Here is a 20,048-nt window from a genome sequence, read left to right as displayed (position 1 = left end):
CATTCATGTACAGTTTTTGTGATCATAAAATTTCATTATCTGGGACAAATGTCTAGGAGTATAACTTCTGGGTCATGTGGTGGTTGAAAGTTTAATTAGAAATTGCCAAACCATTTTCTAGATTGGTTGTATCATTTTGCATTGCCACTGGAAATACATGACTAGCCAAATATTTTGCTATCTTGTATGTTATTTTTAGTCAGTTCAAAATATTTTCTAAAATTCCTTGGGATATCTTCTTTTTCCCATGGGTCTTATAGACATATGGCATTTTCTTTACAAATACTTAAGAGTTTTTCTAGATGCATTTCTGTGGCTGATTTCTACTTGAACTTTTTTGTAGTCAGAAAATATATTTTGTAGTGTTGTAAACATTTCCATGTTCACTTGAAGTTAGTGTATATTCTTTAGTTATTATAAGTTTCAATAACGATACATTGGTTGATGGTATTGTTCAAGTCTTCTGTTACTGTTTTTATGTCCACTTGCTTTATCTAGTGCAGGTAGAGGAGTGTTGTCTTATTTCTTCTTCTAATTCTATTAGTTATAGTGTGTGTACACATCTAGGACTGGTATGCTATGGAAAACAGTATGGAGGTTCCTCAGAAAATTAAGAATAGAAATACCATACAACCCAGTAATTCCATTTGTGGGTATCTACCTAAAGAAAACAAAATCACTGATTCAAAAATACATATATATGCCTCTGTGTTTATTGCAGCACTATTTACAATAACCAAGATACAGAAGCAACCTAAGTGTCCATTGATAGATGAATGACTGAAGAAGATATGGTACATATATACATAGGATATTACTCAGCCATAAAAGAGAATGAAGTCTTGTCTTTTGTATAACATGGATGAACCTAGAGGAAATTAGGCCAAGTGAAATAAGTCAGACAGAGAAAGACAATTACTGTATGATTGTACTTATATGTGGAATCTAACAAAAATATTAAACAAATGAGTAAACAACAAAACAAATTGACTCAGAAATACAGCGAACAAACCTGTCATTGCCTTAGAGGATCGGTGAAATAGGTGAAGGGGATAAAGAGGTATAAACTTCAAATTACAAAATAAATAAGTTGAGGATGAAAAGTACAGCATAGGGAATAGAGTCAATAATTTTTGACAGTTGGCAGCTACATTTATTGTGGTGAGAATTTCATAATTTATTTAATTGTTGAATCACTGCGTTGTACACTGAAAACTAATAAAATATCGTATATCGACTGTACTTCAAAAAAATAAAAATAAAAAACCCAGTCTTTCAGCACTTCAAAATTTGCATTTTGGCCCTATAGTTTCTGATGAGAAATCTGTACTCATTCTTATATTTCTTCCTCTGTACTTAAGGTTCTCTTACTACTCTTTGTTGTCTCAGTCTGGTTTTCTTTTTGTTACTTTCTTTTTTTTTTAAATTAAGGTATCATTGATATACACTCTTATGAAGGCTTCACAAGAAAAACAATGTGGTTATTACATTCACCCTTATTATTGAGTCCACCCCATGCTCCATTGCAGTCACTGCCCATCAGTGTAGTAAGATGCCACAGAGTCCCTGTTTGTCTACTCTGAGCTACACTGTCTTCCTTGTAACCCTATACACACCATGTGCACCAATCATGATTCCCCACAATCCCCTTCTCCTTCCCTCCCTACCTGCCCTTCCCCACCCTTCCCCTTTGGTGACCACTAGTCCCTTCTTGGAGTCTGTGAGTCTGCTGCTATTTTGTTCCTTCAGTTTAGCTTTGTTGTTATACTCTACAAAAGAGGGAAATCATTTGGTGTCCCCCTTTCTCTGCCTGACTTATTTCACTAAGCATAAAACCCTCTAGCTCCATCCATGTTGTTGCAAATGGTAGGATTTGTTTATTTCTTATGGCTGAATAGTATTCCATTGTGTATATATACCACATCTTCTTTATCCATTCATCTACTGATGGATACTTAGGTTGCTTCCATATCTTGGCTATTGTAAATAGTGCTGCGATAAACAAAGGAGTGCGTATGTCTTTGAATCTGGGAACTTGTTTTCTTTGGGTACATTCCTAGGAGCGAAATTCCCTGGTCAAATGGTATTTCTATTTTTAGTTTTTTGAGGAACCTTCATATTGCTTTCCACAATGGTTGAACTAATTTACATTCCCACCAGCAGTATAGGAGGGTTCCCCTTTCTCTGCATCCTCACCAGCATTTGTTGTTCCTAGTCTTTTCTATGTTGGCCATCCTAACTGGTGTGAGGTGATATCTCTTTGTGGTTTTAATTTACATTTCCCTGATAATTAGCGATGTGGAGCATCTTTTCATGTACCTGTTGGCCATCTGAATTTCTTCTTTGGAGAAGTGTCTGTTCATATCCTCTGCCCATTTTTTAATAGGGTTATTTGCTTTTTGGGTGTTGAAGTGTGTGAGTTCTTTATATATTTTGGATGTTAACCCCTTGTCGGATGTGTCATTTACAAACATATTCTCCCATACTGTAGGATGCCTTTTTGTTCTGCTAATGGTGTCCTTTGCTGTACAGAAGCTTTTTAGCTTGATGTAGTCCCATTTGTTCATTTTTTATTTTGTTTTCCTTGCCCGAGGAGATACATTCAGGAAAAAGTTGCTCATGTTTATATTCAAGAGACTTTTGCCTATGTTTTCTTCTAAAAGTTTTATGATTTCATGACTTACATTCAGGTCTTTGATCCATTTTGAGTTTACTTTTGTATATGGGGTTAGAAAATAATCCAGTTTCATTCTCTTGCATATAGCTGCAGTTTTGCCAACACCAGTTGTTGAAGAGGCTGTTATTTCCCCATTGTATGTCCATGGCTCCTTTATTGTATATTAATTGACCATATATGCTTGGGTTTATATCTGGGCTATTTATTCTGTTCCACTGGTCTATGTGTCTGTTCTTGTGCCAGTACCAAATTGTCTTGATTACTGTGGCTTTGTACTAGAGCTTGAAGTTGGGAAGCGAGATTCCTCCCTGCTTTATTCTTCCTTCTCAGGATTGCCTTGGCTACTCAGGGTCTTTTGTGGTTCCATATGAATTTTAGAACTATTTGTTCTAGTTCATTGAAGAATGCTGTTGGTATTTTGATAGGGATTGCATTGAATCTGTAGATTGCTTTAGGCAGGATGGCCATTTTGACAATATTAATTCTTCCTATCCATGAGCATAGATGTGTTTCTATTTATTGGTATCTTCTTTAATTTCTCTCATGAGTGTCTTGTAGTTTTCAGAGTATAGGTCTTTCACTTCCTTGGTTAGGTTTATTCCTAGGTATTTTATTCTTTTTGATGCAATTGCGAATGGAATTGCTTTCCAGTATACTTATGTTTATATCTCTCTCTACAAGTCTTATTCCCTGTAGACCTCCTTACTTTGCTGCATCTAATCCAAAGTAGGCCCTCATTAAAGGTTAATCTAAGGAAGAAATGCATCATTATCCACATTATAGGTGAAATTAGTGACTAAGTTTCAGGTCTATGATTCCTTCCGATACTTTTTTGAGCCTACTGCATCTGGATTTTGTCTTATTACTTCATAAAAACAGCTTTGTCAGAATCACCAAAGACTTCTTTGAGTTTGCTAAATCCTGTGGTCGAGACTCTGTGCATCTTCTGGACCTATCAGCAGCATCTGAATCCAGTCATTGCTCCTTCCTCCTCAGAGCACTTTCTTTAGTAGGACATGCCTCTAGCTTAGCTTTTCTCTTAGCTCTCTGATTGCTTCTTCTCAATATGTTTTTGTTGGCTTCTTCCCACTTCTCAGTCCTCATGGGAGAACCTGGGCTTATATACTTGGTATTCTTCTCTTTCTATCTCATTCACTCAGTAACCTTACAATGCTTTCATGGCTTTAAATACTTACCTATGTCCTGATGAATCTTAATGTATCTTTCCAGCTTGAAGCCCAGCCCTAACTCCAGGCTCATACTTCATCTACCTACCTTACACCTCAATTTGACTGTATGATGGCCATCTCTTACTTCACATTTGGAAAACAACTCAGTCATCATTCTATCTCCTGGTTGCTTCTTCCTCAGCTGTTCTGTGTCAGTTGGTGGCAACTCCAGCTCTCACTTGTCAGGCTGAAACTCTGCAAATCATCTTTGACTCCTTGTTTTCTCTCATATTCTATGTCTAATATAGCTGCAAATTCTGTGTGCACTTTCTTCACAATACATTTGGGGTTTAACTACTCCTTACCTCCTCCTCTGGCCCTGAAGCCACCATTATCTTTCACCTGGATATTTTTATTAGCCCTTTTAATGGGTCCCCTTGCCTTAGTTTTTGCCCAATTGTAGGTGATCATCCCCATAGCAGTGAGAATGATCTTTCTGAAAATACAGGTTTCCTTCCCCTTCTGGGAAGATGGAGTTGATATGATTTTTCCAATTCCTATCACTAAGTACAACTAAAGATTCTGGACGTTATATGTAAAACAAAGGTAGACTCTAAAAGACAGTGAGAAGAAGGCAGACCAGTGAGGGATCTCAGGACCCAAGGAATGACATGGTCGTGAATTCTTTGAGTGTTCCATTTACCGTGTATGTCCCAGGCTAGAACTTGAGAAGCTGGCAACCCATGAATACTAGTGGGCTCTTAACAAAAACCATAAAGGAAGCCTGTTCCTTCTAGCCAAAGGATCAGGTAAGAGACAGCCTTACAAAAGAAAACTTTTTGACAATAGCTGCTCTATTCCAGACAAAAAGTATAGAAATATTTAGCCATTGTTACCTCAAGTACTTTTTTGCCTGTGCTTTATTTTTCTTTTTCTGGGACACTGATGGCTGATTATTAGCTCTTTTGCCATAGTCCCATAAGTTTCTGAGCCTCTGTTCATTTTTGTTTTCAATCTGTTTTGTCTCTGTTGTTTAGACTGGGTGATTAATGTCTGTTGTCTGTCTTCCATTTCACTGAGTCTTTCCTCTGACTCGTCCATTATGCTGTGGAGCCTATCCATTGAATTTTTAATTTTGGTTACTTTATTTTCCAGAAGATAGAAGAGACTGCTTCCCAATTCCTTTTATAAATTAGTATTATCTTGATATATTAAAGACAGGAAAAGACATTTAAAAAAAGGACTCATATCCTTCATGAATGTAGATGCAAAAATCCTTAGCAAAATATTACCAAACAGAACTCAGCAATATATACATAGAATTGTGCACCATAAGTAAGTGGAGTTTATTCCAGGGATGCAAGGCTGGTTCAGTATTTGAAAATCAGTTCATATAATATACCATATTAATGAGCTAAAGAGGAAAAATTCTAATTGTCATATCAGTCAATTTACTGAAGTATTGGACAAAACCTGACATCTGAAAAAGTCTCAGAATACTAGAAATAGAGGAGAAGTCGCCCATCTTGTTGAACAGCATCTACAGAAGCCTACAGCTAACATACTTAATAATGGAAGATTGAAAGATTTTCTCCTAAGATCAGAAACAGGACAAAGATGCCTGTCCTTTTCCACATGGTGCTGGAAGTTCTAGGCTGTACAGAAAGACAAGATAAGAAAATGAAGGCTTACAGATCAGAAATGATGAAATAAAATTGACCTTTTCTGCAGGTGGCATGATCATACAGAAAATTCCAAGGAATCTACAAAAACAAAAACAAACTAGAAAATAAGTGAGTTTGGCAAGGCTGTACAGTATAAAATAAACTCACAAAATTCAGTTTTATTTTTATATGCTATCAATCAACATATGGACACCAAAATAAAAAATATAATACAATCCCTGCAATAAACAAATAAACATGTAGGTATAAGTCTAGCAAAACATTTAGAGGACTTTTTTTATGCTGAAACTGTAAAATTCTGATAAAAGAAATCAAAGATCTATGTAGTGGACAGATATATCATGTTCATGGATTAGAGAATTCAACATAGTAAAATGATATCAATTTTCCCCAAATGATAACACAGATTTAATGCCATTTCTATAAGAGTCACGGCCAAAGTTTTGTAGATATATACGAGCTGATTCTAAAATAAATATGGAAAACAAAGAACTAGAATAGCTAAAACAGTCTTGAAAAGGAAGAACAAAGGGAGAGGAATCAGTCTGCATAGTTTCAAGATTTTATAGCCATAGCGATCAAGGCTGTGTGCTGTTGTCAGAAGAATAGACATAGGTCAGTGGAACAGGATAGGGAACTCGTGTAGGACATAGTATAGAGAATCACAGCAATATGCCTGAGTAACTTCTGAGAAATTATTAAGTGATTTTGAGAATTGCAAAAGCATTTCAATGGAGGAAGGATAGCCTTTCCAACAAATGGTGCTGGAGCAAGTAGACATCAAAAGGCAAAAAGGGAAATTTAATTAAGTCTGACACCTAGTACAAAAATTAACTCAAGATGTATCACACACTGAAATTTAAAATGCAAAATTATAAAACTTAGAAACTTAAGAAATAAGACATGTCTACATTTTAGAGCAAGAGCTGGGCAAAGAGTTCTCAGACTTGGCGGCAAACATCATCTACAAGGAGGAAATCGATAAATTAGGCTTCATCAAAATTAAAGCCTTTTTCTCTGCAAAAGAACCTGTAAGGAGGATGAAAAGACAATCTACAGACTTAGAAATATTTACAAATCACAGATCTGAGAAAAGATTGGTAATGGAATATACGAAGGACTACGAAAACTCAACAGTAAAAAAATAAACAGTCCACCTAGAATCTGTGCAAAAGACACGAAGGGATTCTTCACCGAAGAAGAGACACAGATTGCAAATAAACACATGAAAAAAAACCCAACATCACTAGCCATTCAGGAAATGCAGATTAAAAACACAATGAGGTATCACTACACACACGTCAGAATGGCTATGATAAAAAAATAGTGATAATAGCAAGTTCTGGTGAGGCTGTGGAGGAACTGCATCTTTCACACATCACTGGTGAGAATGTAAAATGGTGCAGTCTTCTCTGGACAACAGTTTGGCAGTTTCTTATAAAACCAAACTTGCAACTACCACACAGCCCAGCAATACAAACTCCTGGTTATTTATCCCAGAGAAGTGAAACCTATATTCACACAAAAGCTCCTCACAAATATTCACAGTAGATTTATTTGAAATAGCCCCAAACTGTAAACAACCCAGATGATCTTCAATGGGGGACTGGTTAAACAAATTGTGGCACATCCATGCATTGAAATATTATGCAGCAATAAAAGGGCAGAACTATCGCCATGATATTGGTATTATCATAGTCTCAATAATTTCTCAATTCTCATACATACATACTGTATGATTCCATTTATACAGTGAAATGAGAAAATTACAGAAATGAAGACCAGATTGGTGGTTGCCAGGACTTAAGGGGATGGTGGTGGGAAGGATTGTGGCTACAGTCGAGAAGCATGAGGGGTCCTTATGGGGATAGACATGTTCTATATCTTGACAGTATCACTGTCAATATCTTGGCTGTGATAATGTCCTGTAGTTTTGCAAGATGTCACCATTGAGGGAAATATGGTTAAAGGTACACAGATTATATGTTATTATCCCTACAATTGCATGTCAATCTATAGTTATCCTGAAATCAAATGTTTAAAAAATACAGGTTAGATCATGCATCTCTCTGTCAAAAACTTTCCCAAGTCTCCCAGTGCCCCTCATAGCCTAAGCAAAGCGGTTTGAGCTTCACATGACTCAGTCTACACTGCCTGCTCCCCACCTCCCTTCCTGCCACTCATCCCAGCTGACCTGGTTTAACCACAGTGGCATCCGTGCTGTTCCTCATACACCAGGCACACAGTCAAAGCTGAAACTCATTTTACTCCCCTTTTACTTTGGTTTCCAGGAAACTCAGGTTTTGAGGCCATCTCCAGTGAAGCCAAGAAAACCATTTAGGCACCCTAGGCATTTGTGAAAATTTATCTATGATATGATGGATATTTTCCAACTGTACTTGAACCATCAGACAAATTAAAGCAGCCCATTTCTGGGATCTGTTCACATCCCATATGTTCTTTTAACCATAGATAGTCTATAGTCATGAGATTTTGGGGTGCTACAACTTGCACCCCTCCCAACTCCTGGTTGAGTTCCAACAGTACAGATCCAGTCAAATTCGTTGTCTCACTGTTGAGGCCAACAATTTTTAAATTCAAATTTATGAAGTATGTAGCAGGTGCCAGGCCCTGTTATAGGCACTTGGGCACTGTTAGTGGATAGAGCATGTAGGAGCCCCTTGTCACAGAGCCTTACACTCTGTGGGGAAGAGAGACACAGCGACCAGCCACCAGAATGCAGGAGCATGTTGTGCCAGAGGAGGGTAGAGGTAGGGTAGAGGGGGTGGGGAGCCCTGCCAAGGGGTGGGCTGCCCTGGTTGAGCAGGTGACATCTGAGGGCAGGTTCAGAGCAGGTGAGAGAGTTAGACAAGTGGATATCTAGGGAAGACATCCTGGAGGCCAGGACACGGGAGCAGATGCCAGGGCAGCAGGGGAGGCTGGTGGGGGGGGGTGGCAGAGTGGGGGCTGTGTGGATGATGGCTGTGAGCTGGTGGTGGCCGGGCCAAGGGCAGTGGTGGTGAGGGAGTGGGGGTGAGCAGGTCTTGTTCAGTCTTGTAGGCCCATGGCAGAATTTGGCTTTCCTTCTGCAAGAAATATAGGAAGCCATTGCAGGGATTTGAGCAGAGCAGTGATGTGAGTGTGTTTAGGCTCTTACAGGATGACCTGGCCTGCTGCATCAGGGGCAAGGATAGAAGGAACCCATTAGGTGGTCATTCCAGGGGGAACGACCCAGGGGGAGGTGATGGGGTACCTTGGGGTGCTGAGGATGTGAAATTGCTGGAGTCTGGGTGTGGTTGGATGGTAGAGCTCACAGGGCTTGTTCATAGACATAAAAGTGTATGTGGAAGGGAGAGGTGTTGAGAGGGATTTTTGGCTGGATGGCCTGGAAAGGTGGCATCTCGTAGTCAGATACTGGGAAGCCCTCTGGGCCACTGGAGGTCTCTTTAGGTACCTGCTGCTTGGATCTGTCTCACTGGAGGTGGAAACAGACCACTGCTGTGAGTCGGGTTTGGGAGAAAGGACCAGGGCGTTGTGTGTGGGAAGACGTGGAAGCTGATGTGCATTGAGATGGAGGGACGGGGCTTCTGAAAGGTGTGCAGAGAGACAGGGGCCCAGGGCTGAGGCTGGACCTTCTGATGTCAGGAGGTGGGAGGACCCCATTCCATTGGTCATGGGGCAGGGAACCCAGAGAGTCCAGGTGTCAGAGGTGTGGAGTGGCTGGGAGAAGGGCAGGCAAGTCCCTACCACAGTAAGAGGAGGCAGCAGGGTTGCTCAGGTGTTCCCTCAGAAAAGAAGGGCCCATGACGGTGGGTGGTGGGGAGAGGGGGTGAGAGCTGGGTTCTCGTACGACGCCAGCATCTCCTAGTTTGTGTTTGCTGTGGCCGGCCAGCTTGCTGCGAGCCAGAGGCGGCAGGGTCCCGCCTGGCCCTGTCCGCCCTCTTGACACAGGCGCCCCGAGGGGGGCTCCAAGGGACAGCTTATCTGCAGCCAAGGCGTAATCTGATATGGGAGGAAGGTAGACATGGAGACATAAAACACTGTCCAAATGAAGGGCAATCACATTTGAAGTAATTTGAAGATTGACAGGAAATTCATAAAGGGAATATGGAGTTCCATTTACAACAGCAGGAGATTGCCTGGTCCATAGCTTCCTGACCTCTAGAAGAACAGAAGTTGCTGCTGGCAGAGCTCCCAAACATGAAAATGTAAAATGGAATTGAATAATCTCTCCTAAATCAATTTTGTGAGCCAGATGACCTACAGAGGGATGTGATACAGTGCAGGTCTATGACACAGAGCACTCTTGTCTGCTGAATACATCATGACATTTGGTTTTGGAGATAACCAAATACCACTTGCCTTTAGCTTCTGGGAGTCTGGTTAACGCCCTTCAGTCAGCCTCCACAGGCTGTCTTAGGGAAGTATGCCTCTCCTTCTGGTCTTGGTGAGCTTGCACGGTCTGTCTGTGGGGTTGCCTGGGCCTGGTGTGGAGAGTGGCCCTTCTTGTTAGCACTGGTTTTTGCTGTCCAGGCACCATGGCTCTAGACTTGCTTCCTGAATGTGAATCATTTTGTTCTGCTGTCCTTTCCATGGTCACTGGGTGCCGTGGGGCAGAGCAAGGATATTGCTGATGGCACTTAGTCCCAGAGCCTTTCGATACACCTTAGGGAGCCCATCAGTCCAGGGCTTTAGATTTAGGATGGCTGAGCACCTTTCCACCTGGTTTCACCCTTTCAGGGCACTTAAGAGCTCCTGGCTGTGGTGATGGCAGACAGTGCCTGCAAGTGTGGACCTCTGGTTACCACAAGCCAGGAGTCTGCAGGTGTTTTCTGAAAGGTTCAATATTGAGTGTTTTAGGTATGTGGGCCACATGTGGTCTCTGTCATACTTTTTTTCCCCTCAGCCTTTTAAAACCATAAAAACCATGCTTAGCTCTTAGGCAGCATGAAAATGGGTGGTGGGCCATACTCTGCTGACCCCCCACCATAAGCCCAGGAGGTGGAGATAAAAGGCTGGTTTGGCCTCAGGCTGCCTGATTCGTCCCACTTGGAGGTGGGTGGGGCACAGCAGGTCCAGCCTTGGGACTGAACATTGCTTTTGTTCCTGTGCATTTATGTCGTGAGCCCCGGCTGGGAAGGGCCTCCCCCTGTCTTAGAGGCCCCTCCACCATTCACAACACCAGTGGTCAAGTGGGCACTTGAGCCACCACGTTAGTACTGTTGGATTGGGAAAACCTACCTCATTACTGCAGATGGCAGTCATGATGAGTCCCAGCATATCCTTCCTCCTGGAGCAGTGCTTCTCTTAACTGCACATGTGAGCCACAGCAGCACTCAGGTCCTCACAGCTGCGAGGTCGGCCTCACAGTGTCTAGGAGCCAGTGTATCCATTCTATTGCATGTTGCTTGTATGTCCAGCCAGGCTGTTAAGTGTGTGTGATGAGAGTTCCTTGTTTCTATGGTTGCTGGCTTTTCCACACCCTTCCCCCACCACCTGCAGAAAATGCTCTAGAACAAGCAAAGGTTTGGCTTAACTGCAGGTGTTGTTCAGTCAGCACTGATCCCAGTGGTGTGGGCTGGCCTTTCCTGCAGCCTGGGCCCAGGGGACAGCGCTGGTCCATGTGGACAGGCAGCGATGAGCTCACAGCTCTCTGAAGGTGTCAGAAAACTCCAGTGAGTTCCTGTTCTCTCTTCTTCAGTTGGATTCTGTTCTGGTTCTCAGTGGGACTCACATCTAGGAATTGGTTAATTGTTTATTTAAAAAATCAATATTTATCTCTGCAAACTTTGATCAAACAGAGAGAAAGTACTTAGAGAGGGGAGGTTGGTAAAAAAGGTGACAGAAACTCCCTTGGGTGTGAGACTTGTCAGCACACTTATTTTTTCCTTTTTTATAATTTTTATTTCTAGGCCCTTTTTGCCAGCCTCTGTTTACTCTTGATGCTGACTGAATGTGCATACTTGTTATTAATAGCAGGAGTGGGAAGGAAAGAGTGCTTTCTATTCTGAAATATTCCTGAATAGAAACCTTGGAATTGAAATACTTTTTGTCTCTAGGGATCTAGGCCAGTGCTTCTCAAACTTTAATATGCACATGAAGCATTGATTTTTAAAAATGCCAGTTCCAATCTAGTATGTTTGAGGCCTGTGAATTTGCATTCCCAGTGAGCTGCTCTGGCCCTGTGTTGAGAGGCTCTGGGCCATTACACATGGTTCTCTGAGGTGTGATCATATGGATTTCAGAGGGCAGCTGTATTATTAGGAGCATGGCATCCGAATAATGGAGGTGATAGTCCTGCTTCACTGTGTGCTGCTTGCCTGTTGTCATCCTCCTGCAGTGGGAGTCAGAGAGGGGCTGGCACTGGAGTGAGCAGGCAGTGGGGTGTCAAAAGTGGTGCATTAAGCCATCTGCGAGGCCAGAGTGCCAAGCCCTCACCCATGCTGCCTGCTGGCCTGCTCATGCAGCCCCGGCCGGGAAGCTGGCTGTGCGCATGTGAGGAAGACACTGAGATTTTGAAGAGTCAGAAAGCTTGCCCAAGGTTGCTCCGCTGGTCAGTGTGTGGGACTCAGTCCAGGCTTCTCCGGCTGCAGAGCTGGGTCCTGCTTCTCCAGTGAGTAACCCCAAGACCGAGGCAGCTTGCTCCGCTCGGAAAAGAATGTCTCTAGGAGGAGGCTTTGGCACTTGCCCCACGCCCCTCTCTTAGGGGTTTTGAATGAGTGCTCTCTGAAGGGCTAATCTTTGGAAAGAGGATAAGACTGGCTCTGTGTGAAAGGAGCATTCTCAGGATCACCTGAACTGTGAGGAACTGAGAGTGAGTGTGGGGCCCCACCAGAAGGTGTTCTGCAGAGGCCAGGCCACCCAGCGGGGGGAGGTGGCAATGGGAGGATGGGTGCCTGGGGTTTCTCTGTGGCCAGTTGGGTTGGATGACTTCTAAAAACTCTGTCCAGTTCTCCTGAGAGACTTTTGGAACCCTGTGTCCCCCCTTGGTCTTTGACTCCCTTTGCCTTCCAGGGACCCTGTGTTGATTAAGAAGCCAGGGAGGGGGAATACCACTGGTTTGCTGCTTGAGTTAGGGAGCCATTGAACTTTTGGAAGCTAAAGTGGGATCCTCCTAATATTTGGGAAATAAAGTAGACAGAATGGCTTGAAAAACAGCTTTATCTATGAAACCCTAACGGAGATGGAAAAACAAAATTAGTGTCTCATTTAAGGCCAAAAAGAAAAGCCAACAGCTATAGCCTAATACAGTAATGGGTTAATCTTTTAAAAGGTTCAGAGATACTTTTAGAGAATTAATGTCCAGGATCTAATGGCATATTGATGACTGTGATGCATGTGGTTCCGTAAAAGCTTTTAGACCCTGGCTCTGTTTCAAGGACGCAGATTCTAGATGACTCCTGGTCTTTCACCATGTAGGAAGAATCCTTTGTTTCCTCAGGAGCATTTGCACCATTCACAAACAGGTCCGTTTGACCAGAGAGCCTGATCAGAGTGGGGGAGGGCCTCGCTGGCACGCCACCCTATGGTTTTGCTGATCATGTGCAGAGAGGCCAGAGGGTCTGGAGGAGGACTGGGCATGGGAAAGAAGCCGCCCAGTGGGCAGGAGTTCAAAGGGAAACCACTAAGCCTTTCTGGGCCCCAGTTTCCACATCTGGAAAATGGAAGTACTAGTCCCTGTCTTGCTGAGTTGTGAGGAGAGAAGTGTATATGAAATGTCCAGTGCAGGGGAAGCACTCAGCAAAGGGGATTGTTCCTAAGACAGTGACAGCAGGTAGAAAAGAATAATATATCATACCTGAAATTGAGGGCCTGCCTTCTAGAATAGTGAGCATCCTATGCTTAATATTCAGTGTCAGTAAAAGTATTAAGGCAAACCTGACACTGTTTGGCTTTCGTATGGCTCAGCAGATTACACACTTTAGTTGGAGGGAAACACTTTGTATCTTATACATGCTACAAGTTATATGGTGCCCCAAACGACAAGATCTTAAGCCTTTTCTGTAAACTTGGACCTTCTAGCAGAAACACCTTCGCTTCTGCAACATTGCTGTTTGAAGATGGGATATGCTTTCTGAATTTGACAATGCTGTGAGGAAGTTGCAGTTTTCCCACCATGAACAGACTAGTGAGAACTGGTGATCTTGGTCTTTTTTTCCTTCAACTGCTGGTTTTCTTTAAAAATAAGCTTTTTACAGTACATTTGCTGAAACCAATGGACCAATGTTAATACATTATTATTAAGTAGAGTTCATACTTAGATTCCCTTAGTTCATCCTAATGTTCTTTTTCTGTCCTGGAGTCCCTTCCAGGACACCACATGGCAGTTGTCGTATCTCCTTAGGCTGTTCTTGGCTGCGACAGTTTCTTAGACTTGCCTTGTTTTTAATGACCTTGACAGTTTCGAGGAAGGTTGGTCAGGTTTTGTAGAATGTCCCTCTATTGAAATTTGTCTGATGTTTTCTGATGATTAGAATTGGGGTATAGGTTTTCAGGAGGAAGACCATAGAGGTATGCTCCCCTTCCTGAAGACAGAGCAGCTGCAGAAATGGTTTAGAGCTGTCTACATGGAGATCTGTCTGTTCTCTCCCATTTTTTTTTCAGTCCTTTGGTATCAGTACAGACTCGTGGGAGGTCAGTTAATACTCTGGTTGATAGACCTGTGCCATGTTTTTGTTTCTCATTGTTTCAGCTCATTTCAGTGGGGTCCTGTCAGCTGGCTCCTGTGTCCCTTTGCTGTGCCCCCCATTGCATATGCATGTTTACTTTGTTCTGTTTTGATTTCCAAGCCCTTTTTTCCTTTCTGGTGCTACAGGATGCCCCAGGCTCATTTTGTGTAAATCCTGCCCTGTCACAGAATCAGGAGCCAGGTTCTTTTTACTGAGAATCATTACCTGGCAATAGTGTGTGTGTCGCTGCTCCTAGGCACTCTTGGTTGAAAGCAGGGGAGATGTGTGTGTATGTGTTGGCCTCTGCACACACATGTATCCACAAACACTTCACGTAGCCATCTGCACCTGCCTTCAGCTAGACATGCGTTCACACTGACCCCCTCCATCTCCACGTGGACATCCTAGCACCCCCTGCTGGTGTGTAACCTCCCCTCCAACAGTGAGACCCCTAGCTGTCCTGTCTTCCAGCTGCTTAATCTTTCAGTTATAGGAATCACGTATGGCAGTAGCAGGGTGCATAGCAGGATGGCTCACTCACATTCCAGGACACAACTCCATCAGCCCGGGTTCAGTGCTTGTAGCTCCTTTGCCTTGACTCATAGGACTCTGCTTGTCTCTAGAGCAGCTGAAAAAGGCCGAGCACCTTTCTCCCCACCCTCTTCAGAGAGCTTGTTACATACATTTGTAATACAGTTAGGTTCATCCATTGAAGTCCACATCCCATCCTGGATTCCACCTGACAACCTGAATAAGTTAAAAAAATTTCGCGTGGTTTACTTTTTTGTGTGTAAAGTTCTGTGGCTTTTGACAAATGATTAATGTCATGTAGTCACCATTACAGTATGACACAAAATAGTTTCACTGCCCAAAAAAATCCCCTGGGTTTCACCTATTTAGCCCCTTCCCTAAGTCAGCCAATGATCTGTTTATCATTTCTATGGGTCCACCTTTTCCAGAATGTCTTCTAGTTGGAATCATACAGGAGGTAGCTTTTTCAGACTGGCTTCTTTCACTTGGCAACATGTATTTAAGATTCATCTTTTTTTTCTTGTGACTTGATAGCTTATTTCTTTTTATTGCTGAATAATATTCCATTGTATGAATATACCACAATTTATCCATTCACCTATTGAAGAATATCTTGGTTGCCTCCAGTTTTTGGTGGCTATGAATAAAGCTGCTGTAAGCATTTGTGTGCAGGTCTTTGGACATAAAGTTTTCAACTATTTGGGCAAATACCAGGGAGCACACTTGCTGGATCATGTGGGGAGACTGTTTTTAGTTTTTTAAGAAACCAAACTGTCTCCTGGAGTGGCTGTGGCCATTTTCCTTTCCCATTAGAAATGCTCAGAGTGAGTTCCTGCTGCTCTGCATCCTTTTCAGTATTTAGTGTTGTCAGCTTTTTGATTTTTAACATTTCTAATAGGTGTGTAGTTGTAGCTCATGGTTTTAATTTGCAGTTCCCTAAATTCCCAACATTTTCATCTTGCTGTTTTTCCTTTGGCAAGTCGTTTCTAAAGACTGACTCTCTTGTCTCTCTTTCATGTAAACTTTTCTTGTCCAAATGAATCATCTCTGAGTTTTCCATTGACAGTATAAACATTGGTTTGTGGTCAGCATCTTATTAGGTTCAGCTGTTTTCAGGCTGTACGTTTATGTGCTAGTTATGATGATGGATTTTTAGTGATGTCTGCTTGTGTGTGTGATTACATCGGAAATTTGCCACCTTTGCAGTGAGATCCACAAGTCATCTCCTAGCACCACGTGGGTGATGTGGATAATTGTATTATCTAGACTTTAGGAAACCATTCCAACAATAATATAATTCCCGATTTCAACATGCTACCGCTGCTCTGAAGTTGCCCTTGGCATCCTATTATCTTTCAAATAAAGTCCAAGCAAACCCCTGAGCTGTATGTTCTGGGTCTCCAGGCATCCCCCTGTACACTGTTTCTCTAGCTAAACTACCACCAAACTTGCCCTGACATTGTTCTTGCTTCCCATCTGTTAGGACTACCACTCTGTAGACTGCATGTCCAGTTCTGCCCCACATTGGTTGGCACAAACGTGCCCTGTGGGTCCATGCCTGCAACTCCGGGGAGAGGAAATCCCAGGGCAAAATACCACTGAAACTGAAATCAGTCAAAGGGAGAAATAAAGTTTAAATCCCATTTATTGCTTACAAACTGCAGTCTGAGGCCATCTCTTTTCTGTTTGGGCAGAGGCAAGACCTTCCCCTAACCTGTCAGTTTCAGATAAGCCCTCAATTGCCCAGGTAATTACCCATTGATATGGAAATGACCTATAATCTCCACCCCTGAGGAATGCCTATTGATATGCAGATGCACTAAAGCCAGGTGAGAGAGTCTGGAAATATTACAATTTTACCCACTTTCCTTATCTGCTGTCCAGGGATATCAGCTGTCCAGCCATTTCACTCAGAGCCTGCCAGGGTGAAGGTCTGCATGATGGCAGTTTGAGGGCTCTTAGAAACAAAGATGTCAATGAGAATGACAGTAAAGATGTGCAGCCACATGATTTCTGACCCGCATTCACCTGACCAGTACCGCCCCAGCCGCTCTCCTGTGCACAGACCACTGTGGATTGCTTTCTTAATGCCTGGTTCTTAATCTGCTTTGGTGACTCCTCCCAAAACCTTTGTGAAGGAAGCACTGCCTCTGATTTCTGTTTCTTTCGTTTGCTTCCTTCTGTTTTCCTTCTTCCTTGTTGGCTCAAAGAAGGGGGCTTGTTGCCATGACAGCTAGAAGTGGGATAAGCCCAAGCCAATTGGTCCAATTCCAGTTGTGTCCATACTTTGTAGCAGTTTTGGGGCTGGGAGAATGTAAGCATTTCAGTATCTGCCCTCTGGCTTCCTCCTCCCTCACACGGCCTGGTGGTGTCCCCACTGTTGTGAATGTGCAGCTTTCACCCCTGGTGTCTGCTCACTTTGGTGTGGCCGACTGCACTGCCATGTCCCTCACACCTGCGTGGTCCCTCCCTTTCTGTGTGGTCTGTTGACCTCTCCACTTGCAAGGTTCATAAGCCTCTCAGACTTAACATTTCCAAAACTCAACTCTCGGGCTGTCCAATATAGCTCCATTTTCTAGTTGCCTAAGCCAGAAGCCTGGGAGCCACCCTGAATCCACTTCTTATCTCCAGCCCTGCATCCTGTCCTGTAGGACATCCTACGCCTCAGGGCGCCCAGTGAGCCAATGAGGGCAGAGGGGCAGAGGCGTAGATTGGATTGAAACAATACAATACAAAATCCACTCAAATGCTTTAATAATAGTATCTGGGAGAGAGTTTGACTATATGTAAGGATACCTACTAGGCAGTTAACACCTGCAAAACTGGTATAGCTCTGTTAATATCAGATGAATACATGTAGACACAAAAAGCCTTTAAACATAAAATGTAGTTTCTCTATGATGATATAAGAAAATAATCATGGTAAAGATAGAATAATTCTAAATTTATAGGTATGGAATAATTGAACCTTAGAATATATAGAAAAATATCTTTATGATTTACAAGAAGAAATTGATAAATATGCAATCATATAGGGTATTTTTAATGTTCCTTTCTCAGGAATTTATAGGTCAAATACAAACACATATATGAAAGTGTACAAGACTTGACCAATGTAAAAAAACTGCAACCAATTAGAGAATACATATTTCTTTGAGGCATGTGAAACATTTTCAAAATCTGACCTTGTATTTGGTTACAAAGTAAATCTCAAATTCCCTTAGAACATGTTCACTGACCCAGTGAAGTCAAGTCAGAAATCAGTAATAAAAGCACAAAGAAGTGAAGTTTATATATTTGAGATTTTAAAAACAATAAAAATCGTTCATATTAAAGAGGAAATCACAAAGGAAATATTCAGAAATGACTGACTCTGACATTGTAAATTAAGGCTTTTAGAATGTGGCAGTGCTTGGGGGCAGGGGGCAGTATTTATATCCTTAGGGTTGTGTGTTCGATAAGAATAAAGGCTCAATTTGATTGAATAATTGTCCAAGAAGTTAAGGAAGCCAAAGAAAATAGAAGGGAGGGAGTGATGAGGGGTAAGCAGAAGTTCATGAGCTGGGAGACAAGGAAAACAGAAGCAATAAAATAAATACCTGGTGCTTTCTGAAGAAAATGAGTTTTCAAACTCTTGGAAAGATTGATCAAACTTAAAAAGAGAAGGCATAAATAAATAGTATTAGGTACACTTGTTAATGATATAAACAATTGGTATTTAAAGATAACATCTGTCAAATACATGCAAAACCAGATACTGGCAGGGCTTCTCATGAGTTTTGAAAAGCTGATCCTAAAATACATATAGACATCATCCACCACATAAACAAAAAGGACAAAATCACATGATCATATCCATAGACGCTGAAAAAGCATTCGACAAAATTCAACATCCATTCATGATAAAAACCCTCAACAAAATGGGTATAGAGGGCAAGTACCTCAACATAATAAAGGCCATCCATATATATGATAAACCCATAGCCAACATCATACTGAACAGTGAGAGGCTGAAAGCTTTTCCTCTAAGATCGAGAACAAGACAGGGATGCCCACTCTCCCCACTGTTATTCAACATAGTACTGGAGGTCCTAGCCACAGCATTCAGACAAAACAAAGAAATACAAGGAATCCAGATTGATAAAGAAGAGTCAAACTGTCACTATTTGCAGATAACATGATATTGTACATAAAAACCCTAAAGACTCCACTGCAAAACTACTAGAACTAATATTGGAATTCAGCAAAGTTGCAGGATACAAAATTAATGCACAGAAATCTGTGACTTTCCTATATAATAACAATGAACTAATAGAAAGAGAAATCAGGAAAACAATTCCATTCACAATTGCATGAAAAAGAATAAAATACCTAGGAATAAACCTAACCAAGGAAGTGAAAGACCTATACCCTGAAAACTATAAGACACTCTTAAGAGAAATTAAAGAGGACACTAACAAATGGAAACTTATCCCATGATCTTGGCTAGGAAGAATTAATATTGTCAAAATGGCCATCCTGCCTAAAGCAATCTACAGTTTCAATGCAATCCCTATCAAATTACCGACAGCATTCTTCAACGAACTGGAGCAAATAGTTGAAAAATTCATATGGAACCACCAAAGACCCCAAATAGCCAAAGCAATCCTGAAAAGGAAGAATAAAGTGGGGAGGATCTTGCTCCCCAACTTCAAGCTCTACTATAAAGCGGCAGTAATTAAGACAATTTGGTACTGGCACAAGAACAGACCCACAGACCAGTGGAACAGAATAGAGACTGCAGACATTAACCCAAACATATATGGTCAGTTAATATACGATAAAGGAGCCATGGACATACAATGGGGAAATGACAGCCTCTTCCACAGTTGGTGTTGGCAAAACTGGACAGCTACATGTAAGAGAATGAAACTGGATCATTGTCTATCCCCATACACAAAAGTAAATTCAAAATGGATCAAAGACCTGAATGAAAGTCATCAAACCATAAAACTCATAGACAAAAGCATAGGCAAAAATCTCTTGGACATAAACACGAGCAACTTCTTCATGAACATGTGTCTCCATCAAGGGAAACAAAAGCAAAAATGAACAAGTGGGATTATATCAAGCTGAAAATCTTCTGTACAGCAAAGGATAGCACTAATAGAACAAAAAGGCGTCCTACAATATGGGAGAATATATTCATAAATGACAGATCCGATAAAGGGTTGACATCCAAAATACATAAAGAGCTCACCCACCTCAACAAACAAAAAGCAAATAATGCAATTAAAAAATGGTCAGAGGAGTTGAACAGACAGTTCTCCATAGAAGA

General features: G+C 41.8%; 1 protein-coding gene across 26 annotated transcripts in view; it reads left to right on the top strand.

Moving 5' to 3' along the window:
• PCBP3 (poly(rC) binding protein 3) overlaps positions 1 to 20,048 on the top strand; it is a 285,967-nt gene that overhangs the window by 59,171 nt on the left and 206,748 nt on the right. The window contains exon 1 of one of the 26 annotated variants that reach the window (XM_073231203.1): positions 12,098 to 12,144. The exons of 24 other annotated variants lie outside the window; for them this stretch is intronic. The gene's annotated coding sequence lies outside the window, so the exon portion shown is untranslated. Of the gene's footprint in view, positions 1 to 12,097; positions 12,145 to 20,048 lie in introns of those variants that run through there. One more of the 26 variants, XM_073231216.1, reaches the window with a different exon arrangement.

Source organism: Manis javanica, chromosome 3 (assembly GCF_040802235.1).
Source record: "Manis javanica isolate MJ-LG chromosome 3, MJ_LKY, whole genome shotgun sequence".
Lineage (NCBI taxonomy): Eukaryota > Metazoa > Chordata > Mammalia > Pholidota > Manidae > Manis > Manis javanica.
The sequence above is the reverse complement of the archived record's forward strand: the minus strand, read 5'-3'. Positions and strand labels throughout refer to the sequence as shown.